The sequence below is a fragment of the Durio zibethinus genome, unplaced genomic scaffold (genome assembly GCF_047325235.1).
Source record: "Durio zibethinus cultivar Kanyao isolate XHJ-2024 unplaced genomic scaffold, ASM4732523v1 HiC_scaffold_51, whole genome shotgun sequence".
In the NCBI taxonomy this organism is placed as follows: Eukaryota; Viridiplantae; Streptophyta; class Magnoliopsida; order Malvales; family Malvaceae; genus Durio; species Durio zibethinus.
The window spans coordinates 7,501-17,500 of NW_028322674.1; positions in this window are offsets into that span (position 1 = coordinate 7,501).

Below are 10,000 nucleotides of genomic sequence, written 5' to 3' on the forward strand. Positions count from 1 at the left end.
ACCCTCACCAAGGCCGAGCGTGTGCCGATGGTGGTCGAGGCAACCGCCCGCACCAGGGCCCAGCGTGTGCCGATGGTGGTCGAGGCAAGCGCCCGCACCAAGGCCGAGCGTGTGCCGATGGTGGTCGAGGCAAGCGCCCGCACCAGGGCCCAGCGTGTGCCGATGGTGGTCGAGGCAACCGGCCGCACCAAGGGCCGGCGTGTGCCGATGGTGTTCGAGGCAACCGCCCACACCAGGGCCCAGCGTGTGCCGATGGTGGTCGAGCCAGGAGCCCGCACCAAGGGCCGGCTTGTGCCGATGGTGTTCGGGGCAACCGCCCGCACCAGGGCCCTGCGTGTGCCGATGGTGCTGGGGGCAACCGCCCGCACCAGGGCCCAGCGTGTGCCGATGGTGCTGGGGGCAAGCGCCCGCACCAGGGCCCAGCGTGTGCCGATGGTGCTGGGGGTAACCGCCCGGACCAGGGCCCAACGTGTGCCGATGGTGGTCGAGGGAACCGCCCGCACCAGGGCCCAGCGTGTGCCGATGGTTATCGGGGCAACCGGCCGCACCAGGGCCCAGGGTCTGCCGATGGTGCTCGAGGCAACCGCCCGCACCAAGGCTCAGCATGTGCCGATTGTGATCGAGGCAACAACCCACACCAGGGCCCAGCTTGTGCCGATGGCGGTCGAGGCAAGTGCCCGTACCGAAGGGCAGCCTATGCCGATGATGGTCGATGCATGTGCCATCACCATGCGTCATCATGTGCCATTGATGGTCGAGCCTTGGCCGAAGTTCGATTTTGAGCCACGGTGCCCATGCTTGGCTCCAGCATGTGCTGGTGCCGCATTTTTTTCACTCGGGACAGCATCGCCGGAGCATCGCCGGAGTACCGCCGGAGAACCTGACCGGCGGCATTGGGGTTCCGGCGATTGGGAGGGGGGCCGGGGGGGTGTGCGCACATGATGTGCGATGGGTGCTGGTACTTGGCCTTGTGTTGGCCCCCTATCCCTCATCAAACCTCTGAGAATTCACACCCCCTTAAAGAGCATTTGAGATTTTACAGGTTTGCTACCAGTAGCCGTTAAAGTGTCTGAAATGGGGACACTTTTTTCAAACGGTCACAAAATCTTCTCTACTTCGAGTTTTTAGCTGAATTTTTTTGTGCATGCCAACAAAAATAGAAGGATCATGCCTACAAAATTTGGGGCCAAAAATCCTTATAAAAAAATTTTAAAAAATCCCGAACCGCAAAAAGTTTCGAAAATCATGAAAAATAGAAAACGAGTCACCTTCCAACGAAACTTCACGTGAAGGCTTAGGGGACCATTGTATGAATTTACAAGCCATAAAAATGGCATTGGCACGGCAGAAATTTGAAGATGTGCCTAAACCCACCAGGGCCCAGCGTGTGCCGATGGTGCTCGAGGCAACCGCCCGCACCAGGGCCCAGCGTGTGCCGATGGTGCTCGAGGCAAGCGCCCGCACCAGGGCCCAGCGTGTGCCGACGGTGGTCGAGGCAACCGCCCGCACCAGGGCCGATAGTGTGCCGATGGTGCTCGAGGCAACCTGTCGCACCAGGGCCCAGCGTGTGCCGATGCTGGTCGAGGCAAGCGCCCGCACCAGCGCCCAGCGTGTGCCGATGGTGCTCGAGGCAACCTGCCGCACCAGGGCCCAGCGTGTGCCGATGGCGCTCGAGGCAAGCTCCCGTGTCACGGGATCCGACCTTAGACTCAGAATCCGTGCGGCCTTAGGCTTGGAATCTCGTCCTTGATGCCTAAGTCAGCCTAAAACACAAGCGTGCGGGCACTAGAACAAAGGGAAGGGCTGATTACGCAAGTTAAAGAGAAACAGGACAGGAAAACAGAATTCTGGAAATGCTCTTGTATTCACTGAAACAGAAGTGTTTGATGGTGTACAAATGAGGGTGGAGCAGCCCTCTATTTATAGTTGAGGCTCCAGCTACAACTTAATGGCAAATCCCTAAAATAAAGGCTACAATCATGGGATTACATTTAATCAAGATGCTGGTTCCTGATTTTTAGGGTCAACCAAATCTGCCAGGATGCTGATGCTGATCCTGCCTGGTTCCAGAAGCTTCCCTTGCGTATCCAGCACCTCGGGCCCTTCTGGATGTGGTGCGGGCAGCCCAAATGCCAGGCCTTGGTCTCATGAGTTGGCCTGCAAGATGGGCGGGCGTTTGGAGCTCGTTTGATAGGCTTTGCGCACTGATACCCGCCAGCACGCCTGGTCTGCGGGCCTCAGCTTCTGGCTCGCCTGCTGGTCTGGCTGATGTGCCTGGCGCGCCCGCCCGGGGCGTGACATTCTCCCCCACCTGATTGCGCAACGCCCTCGTTGCGTCTTCTGCATGGTATCGCCTGATCTGGTCCCCGAACTGCCATAAGTCCTCTGCTGGTTCCTAGCTCGCCTCACTGTCTGGAAGTCCCTTCCAGCGCACCAAGTACTCATGTCTTGGTTGATAGTTCTTCCGTCTCACCTCCCGGTCAGCCATAATGCTGTGGACCTCCTTCTCATATGAGGCCCTTGCTCCCAACGGTGCACGCTTTGACTCTGCCCGTCCTGGATCTCCCTCATCCTCATGGAACGGCTTGAGCATGCTCACATGGAACACCGGGTGTACCCTCGGCTTGGGTGGCATATCCAGCTTGTAGGCAACCTTGCCTACCCTCTTGACTACTCGGAAAGGTCCCTCATACCTCCGGACTAGGCCTTTGTGCAGCCCCCTGTGGCGCACAATGGGATGCAGCTTCACCAACACCAAGTCTCCAACCTGGAACTGCACATCCCGCCTCTTCTGGTCTGCCCACTTCTTCGACCTCTTGGCCGCCTTGTGTAGACAAACTCTGGCCAAGTCAGCTTGCTCCTGCCAAGCCTTGGCAAACTTGTATGCTGCTGGATTCGGCCCTGTATAACCTGCAGCAATCGAACCGGGTGTTAGTGGTTGTTGCCCTGTCACAACCTCAAATGGGCTCTGGTTCGTTGCCTCGCTCCTTTGCAAGTTGTAGGAAAACTGCGCAATATCCAGTAGCTTTGGCCAGTCCCTTTGTGTGGCACTCACATAGTGCCTGAGGTAGACCTCCAGTAGTCCATTCACACGTTCTGTCTGCCCATCGGTCTGCGGATGCATGCTGGTGGAAAAGTTCAAGTCTGACCCTAACAGCTTGAACAACTCAGTCCAGAACCTGCCCGTGAAACGCCCGTCCCGATCACTAACAATGGTCCTCGGCACTCCCCAGTACTTCACCATGTTCTTCAGGAACAATCGAGCTGCCTCCTCGGCTGGGCACTCCTTGGTTGCTGGAATGAAGATTCCATATTTGGAAAACCTGTCCACCACTACCATGATGCTTCCAAACCCCTCTGTCTTGGGTAGACCGACTATAAAGTCCAGAGAAACACTCTCCCATGGTCGCTCTGGCACTGGCAATGGCTCCAAGAGACCCCCTGGTTTCTTGAGCTCCACCTTGTCCTGTTGGCACACAAGACAAGTCTTCACATAGGCCTCCACATCGTCCCTCATGTGCGGCCAGTAGTACCGGTCCTCGATCAGCGCCAAGGTGCGGCTCACTCCTGGGTGTCCAGCCCACCTTGAATCATGACACTCTTGCAAAACTTCCTTGCGGAGCTTCCCGTGCTGCGGCACAAACAGTCTACTGCCCCTGGTGTACAGCAACCCATCCTGCAACCAAAACCGCCTAGTCTTACCTTGCTGGGCGTACTCCATCAGAGCCTTGGCTGTAGGATCATGCGCAAGTCCCTCCTTGATGCGCGGCACCAGTGACCCCTCTGGTTGGCTAATGGCAGCAAGGTTAGCCTTCCTGCTCAGGGCGTCTGCCACTAGGTTCGCCCGTCCTGGCTTGTACTCCATCTGGAAATCAAATTCTGCAAGAAAATCTTGCCATCTCGCCTGCTTGGGGGACAGCTTCTTCTGCGTCTGGAAGTAGCTGGTTGCCACATTGTCCGTCCTCACCACGAACCTCGACCCCAACAGGTAATGGCGCCAAGTGCGCAAGCAGTGCACCACTGCAGTCATCTCCTTCTCTTGGACCGTGTACTTGCGTTCAGTCTCGTTCAGCTTCCTGCTCTCAAACGCGACTGGACGTCCCTCTTGCATCAACACGCCCCCTATGGCAAAGTCTGATGCGTCCGTATGCACCTCATACGGCTTGGCATGGTCTGGCAAGGCCAAGACTGGCTCCTCGGTCACAGCCCGCTTCAACCTGTCAAAGGCTTCCTGGCACCCTGCACTCCACTCCCATGCTCTCCCTTTCTTGAGCAAGTCAATCAATGGCGTGGCTATTGCTGAGTGACCCTTGATGAAGCGCCTGTAGTAGTTAACCAGCCCAAGGAATGATCTCAACTCAGTGACCTTGGCTGGCGGTTGCCACTCCAGGATGGCGTCTATCTTGCCTTCATCCATGCGTATCCTGCCACCTCCCACTATGTGGCCCAGGAATGGGATCTCCTGCTGGGCGAATGAGCACTTCTCCCTCTTGACAAACAGCTTGTGCGCCCGCAACACCTCGAACACCTGTCTCAAGTGGTCTACATGCTCTCCCAAAGTCTGGCTGTAGATCACAATGTCATCCAAATAAACCACAACAAACCGATCAAGGAATGACTGAAGTACCTTGTTCATAAGGGTACAGAATGTTGCTGGGGCATTCGTGAGTCCGAAAGGCATCACCAAGAACTCATACGAACCATACCGAGTGACACATGCTGTCTTTTGCTCATCTCCCTCCGCGATCCTGACTTGATAATAGCCTGACCTCAAATCCAGCTTGGTGAACCACCTTGCGCTCCCAAGTTGATCGAACAAGTCCGCAATGAGTGGGATGGGGTACTTGTTCTTGATGGTCAGCTTGTTCAAAGCCCGGTAGTCTATGCACAGCCGCAACGACCCATCATGCTTGCGCTGGAATAGAATCGGTGCACCATAGGGTGCTTTCGATGGCCTGATGAAGCCAGCATCAACTAACTCCTTGAGCTGCTTCCTCAACTCCTCCAACTCTGGTGGAGACATTCGGTAAGGGGCTCTGGCTGGTGGCTTGGCCTCGGACACCAGCTCGATCTTGTGGTCCACCTCCCTCTTAGGTGGTAGCTTGCTAGGCAGCTTTGCGGGCATCACATCACTAAAGGTCTTCAGCACCTTTAGCACCTCCAAGGGTGACTCGGTCTCCTTCTCCCTTGGCTCATCATATTTCAGGGCTGCCAAGAAGGTGTCTTCTTGTCTACTTACCGCCTTGGCAAATTGGATGGCTGACACCACCCGTGACCCAACTCCAGACCCTCTCCTCAATGGTACAAGGCATTGGCACCGTGCATCCAAGATGCAAACACAATCGGCAAAAGGCACAAGGAGGGCGTTAATCCGAACAAGGAAATCCAACCCAATCACAAACTCATAGTCGTCAAGGGGTATTACCTCAATGGTCTCCTTGCCTTTCCAATCTCCAAGCTGCAACTCCACTCCCCGTGCTACTCCAATGGCTGGAACTTCCTTGGAGTTCACCGTCTTAATGGTACCAGTCCCTTTCTGCACCTTGAGTCCGAGCTTCCGGGCTCCATCACCTGAAATGAAAAGATGTGAGGCACCTGTGTCCACCAGTGCGCTCACCTTCTGACCCGCAACCATCAGATCCGCAAACATCAAGCCCTTTGGCTTGCGGCTCCCCTTACTCTGGACAGCATTGAGCACCAACGACCCAAGCTTTGCTGCCCCTGACTCTGGCTCCTCGTCAGACTCCCTGTCTACAGCAGCCAGCTTGCCCTTCTGCGGGCAATTGCGTGCTATGTGGCTCCCTCCACATAGGTAACATGCTAGTGGCTCTCGGTCCCCCTTTGCTTTCCACTTGCCTGTTGATGGCTTCCTCTCGCCATCCTTGGTTGAACGGTCTCGGTCTCCATCCTTGGACTCCCGGTCACGGTCCTTCCCATTGGACTGCTTCTTCCGGTCCCTATCGTCCCTGCCCTTACCCTTGGGCTTGGTAGACTCGAACTTGTTCAGAGGCTTGAACTCTATCAACGCCTCGGCAGTGGTCATGGCTTTAGCCAAGTCATGAACTCCCCTCCTTTGTAGCTCATGCTTCACCCACGGCTTCAGCCCATCCATGAAAGCAAAGAATGCGTCCTTCTCGCCTAGATCCGAGATCTGTAGCATCAGTTCAGAGAATTTTTGAACATACTCTCTTATGTTCCCTTGCTGGCTCAACCTGCGCAACTTTGCCCGTGCCTCATCATCGGCATACTCCGGGTAAAATTGTTCTCTGAACTCTTTTTGGAACTCTGCCCAGGTTCCAATCTTGGCGTTCCCACGCCTGACATCATCACACCTGCGCCTCCACCACAATAAGGCTACATCAGTGAGATACATAGCAGCGGTGCTTACCTTTATCGCCTCGTCTTGCATGCCCATGGCCTGGAAGTACTGCTCCATACCCCAAAGGTAGTTGCCTACTTCTTTGGCCGCCCTAGTCCCCTTAAACTCCTTAGGCTTGGGGACATCCAATCTGGATCTGGACACTCCAGCAAACATGCCATTCCCAATGGCAGTCTTGCAAGTAACGAGCTCACTGGTAAGCTCCTCCATCCGCTGGCGCATGGCCTCCATGCCATGGCGCATGGCCTCCATGCCATCTCGCAAAGTCAGAACTTCCGCCTCCAAGGATTCATTCTTTCGGGTGATCTCATCCAGGCCATTGTTGAGAGCAGCTGCTAGCTCACTTTGGATCTCCTCCCCCATGGAGTCTAGCGATGCAATGTGAGTTTCTACTTCCTCCAGCTTCTCCCCCATGTCGCCTATGGTCACCTCCACCTTGGCCAGCCTACCGTCCATGGTAGACCAGATATCTCTAGAACAAGCTTTCTTGCCTCTTCCTCGCCCATGCTCCTGGGCCTCTGGTTGTTGGCTAGCAACGTCGCTTTGGGATGCCATCTCCTCAATCACGATCTAACCTGCACAACACAAACACGCAGAATCGAACTCGCTCTGATACCAACTGTCACGGGCTCCGACCTTAGACTCAGAATCCGTGCGGCCTTAGGCTTGGAATCTCGTCCTTGATGCCTAAGTCAGCCTAAAACACAAGCGTGCGGGCACTAGAACAAAGGGAAGGGCTGATTACGCAAGTTAAAGAGAAACAGGACAGGAAAACAGAATTCTGGAAATGCTCTTGTATTCACTGAAACAGAAGTGTTTGATGGTGTACAAATGAGGGTGGAGCAGCCCTCTATTTATAGTTGAGGCTCCAGCTACAACTTAATGGCAAATCCCTAAAATAAAGGCTACAATCATGGGATTACATTTAATCAAGATGCTGGTTCCTGATTTTTAGGGTCAACCAAATCTGCCAGGATGCTGATGCTGATCCTGCCTGGTTCCAGAAGCTTCCCTTGCGTATCCAGCACCTCGGGCCCTTCTGGATGTGGTGCGGGCAGCCCAAATGCCAGGCCTTGGTCTCATGAGTTGGCCTGCAAGATGGGCGGGCGTTTGGAGCTCGTTTGATAGGCTTTGCGCACTGATACCCGCCAGCACGCCTGGTCTGCGGGCCTCAGCTTCTGGCTCGCCTGCTGGTCTGGCTGATGTGCCTGGCGCGCCCGCCCGGGGCGTGACACCCGCACCAGGGCCCAGCGTGTGCCGATGGTGGTCGAGGCAAGCGCCCGCACCAGGGCCCAGCGTGTGCCGATGGTGGTCGAGGCAACCTGCCGCACCAGGGCCCAGCGTGTGCCGATGGTGGTCGAGGCAAGCGCCCGCACCAGGGCCCAGCGTGTGCCGATGGTGGTCGAGGCAACCGCCCGCACCAGGGCCCAGCGTGTGCCGATGGTGGTCGAGGCAACCTGCCGCACCAGGGCCCAGCGTGTGCCGATGGTGCTCGAGGCAACCGACCGCACCAGGGCGGAGCGTGTGCCGATGGTGGTCGAGGCAACCGCCCGCACCAGGGCCCAGCGTGTGCCGATGGTGGTCGAGGCAACCGACCGCACCAGGGCCGAGCGTGTGCCGATGGTGCTGGTCGAGGCAACCGACCGCACCAGGGCCGAGCGTGTGCCGATGGTGCTCGAGGCAACCTGCCGCACCTGGGCCCAGCGTGTGCCGATGGTGGTCGAGGCAACCGCCCGCACCAGGGCCCAGCGTGTGCCGATGGTGATCGAGGCAACCGACCGCACCAGGGCCGAGCGTGTGCCGATGGTGCTCGAGGCAAGCTGCCGCACCTGGGCCCAGCGTGTGCCGATGGTGGTCGAGGCAACCTGCCGCACCAGGGCCCAGCGTGTGCCGATGGTGGTCGAGGCAAGCGCCCGCACCAGGGCCCAGCGTGTGCCGATGGTGGTCGAGGCAACCGACCGCACCAGGGCCCAGCGTGTGCCGATGGTGCTCGAGGCAACCTGCAGCACCGGGGCCCAGCGTGTGCCGATGGTGGTCGAGGCAAGCGCCCGCACCAGGGCCCAGCGTGTGCCGATGGTGGTCGAGGCAAGCGCCCGCACCAGGGCCCAGCGTGTGCCGATGGTGCTCGAGGCAACCGACCGCACCAGGGCCGAGCGTGTGCCGATGGTGGTCGAGGCAAGCGCCCGCACCAGGGCCCAGCGTGTGCCGATGGTGATCGAGGCAAGCGCCCGCACCAGGGCCCAGCGTGTGCCGATGGTGGTCGAGGCAAGCGCCCGCACCAGTGCCCAGCGTGTGCCGATGGTGGTCGAGGCAAGCGCCCGTGTCACGGACCTAAGGGGGAGTCCTGAATCCCACATCGAACATAATAGGAAGGTCCCTGGGGTATAAAAAGGGTTCACACCATCTTCGCCTTGTGAGGCGCCTTTTGTAGGACAAAACCGTGAGGCCAGGGGGCCAGAGCGGACAATACCTCACAAGGGTGTGAACCGTGGCGGAAGGCTGATCTGGGACGCCGGAAGGGTGAATGCCCGGGTCCTGGAGCCGCGCGGGTTCGGAGCTTGAGTCTCGACCCGTGACAAGTGGTATCAGAGCCAGCCCTAAACCGTTCGATCCACGCCGAGCGCCTCGAGGGAGGTAGGCAGGGTGGCCGGCCTCCGTGACGAGGGCGTCACGAGGTTGGGTGCGGGAGAATGTCACGGACCTAAGGGGGAGTCCTGAATCCCACATCGAACATAATAGGAAGGTCCCTGGGGTATAAAAAGGGTTCACACCATCTTCGCCTTGTGAGGCGCCTTTTGTAGGACAAAACCGTGAGGCCAGGGGGCCAGAGCGGACAATACCTCACAAGGGTGTGAACCGTGGCGGAAGGCTGATCTGGGACGCCGGAAGGGTGAATGCCCGGGTCCTGGAGCCGCGCGGGTTCGGAGCTTGAGTCTCGACCCGTGACACCCGCACCAGGGCCCAGGTGTGCCGATGGTGGTCGAGGCAAGCGCCCGCACCAGGGCCCAGCTTTTGCCGATGGTGATCGAGGCAACCGGCCGCTCCAGGGCCCAGCGTGTGCCGATGGTTATCGGGGCAACCGGCCGCACCAGGGCCCAGGGTCTGCCGATGGTGCTCGAGGCAACCGCCCGCACCAAGGCTCAGCATGTGCCGCTGGTGATCGAGGCAACAACCCACACTAGGGCCCAGCTTGTGCCGATGGCGGTCGAGGCAAGTGCCCGTACCGAAGGGCAGCCTATGCCGATGATGGTCGATGCATGTGCCATCACCATGCGTCATCATGTGCCATTGATGGTCGAGGCCTTGGCCGAAGTTCGATTTTGAGCCACGGTGCCCATGCTTGGCTCCAGCATGTGCTGGTGCCACTTTTTTTTCACTCGGGACAGCATCGCCGGAGCATCGCCGGAGTACCGCCGGAGAACCTGACCGGCGGCATTGGGGTTCCGGCGATTGGGAGGGGGGCCGGGGGGGTGTGCGCACATGACGTGCGATGGGTGCTGGTACTTGGCCCTTGTGTTGGCCCCCTATCCCTCATCAAACCTCTGAGAACTCACACCCCCTTAAAGAGCGTTTGAGATTTTACAGGTTTGCTGCCAGTAGCCGTTAAAGTGTCTGAAACGG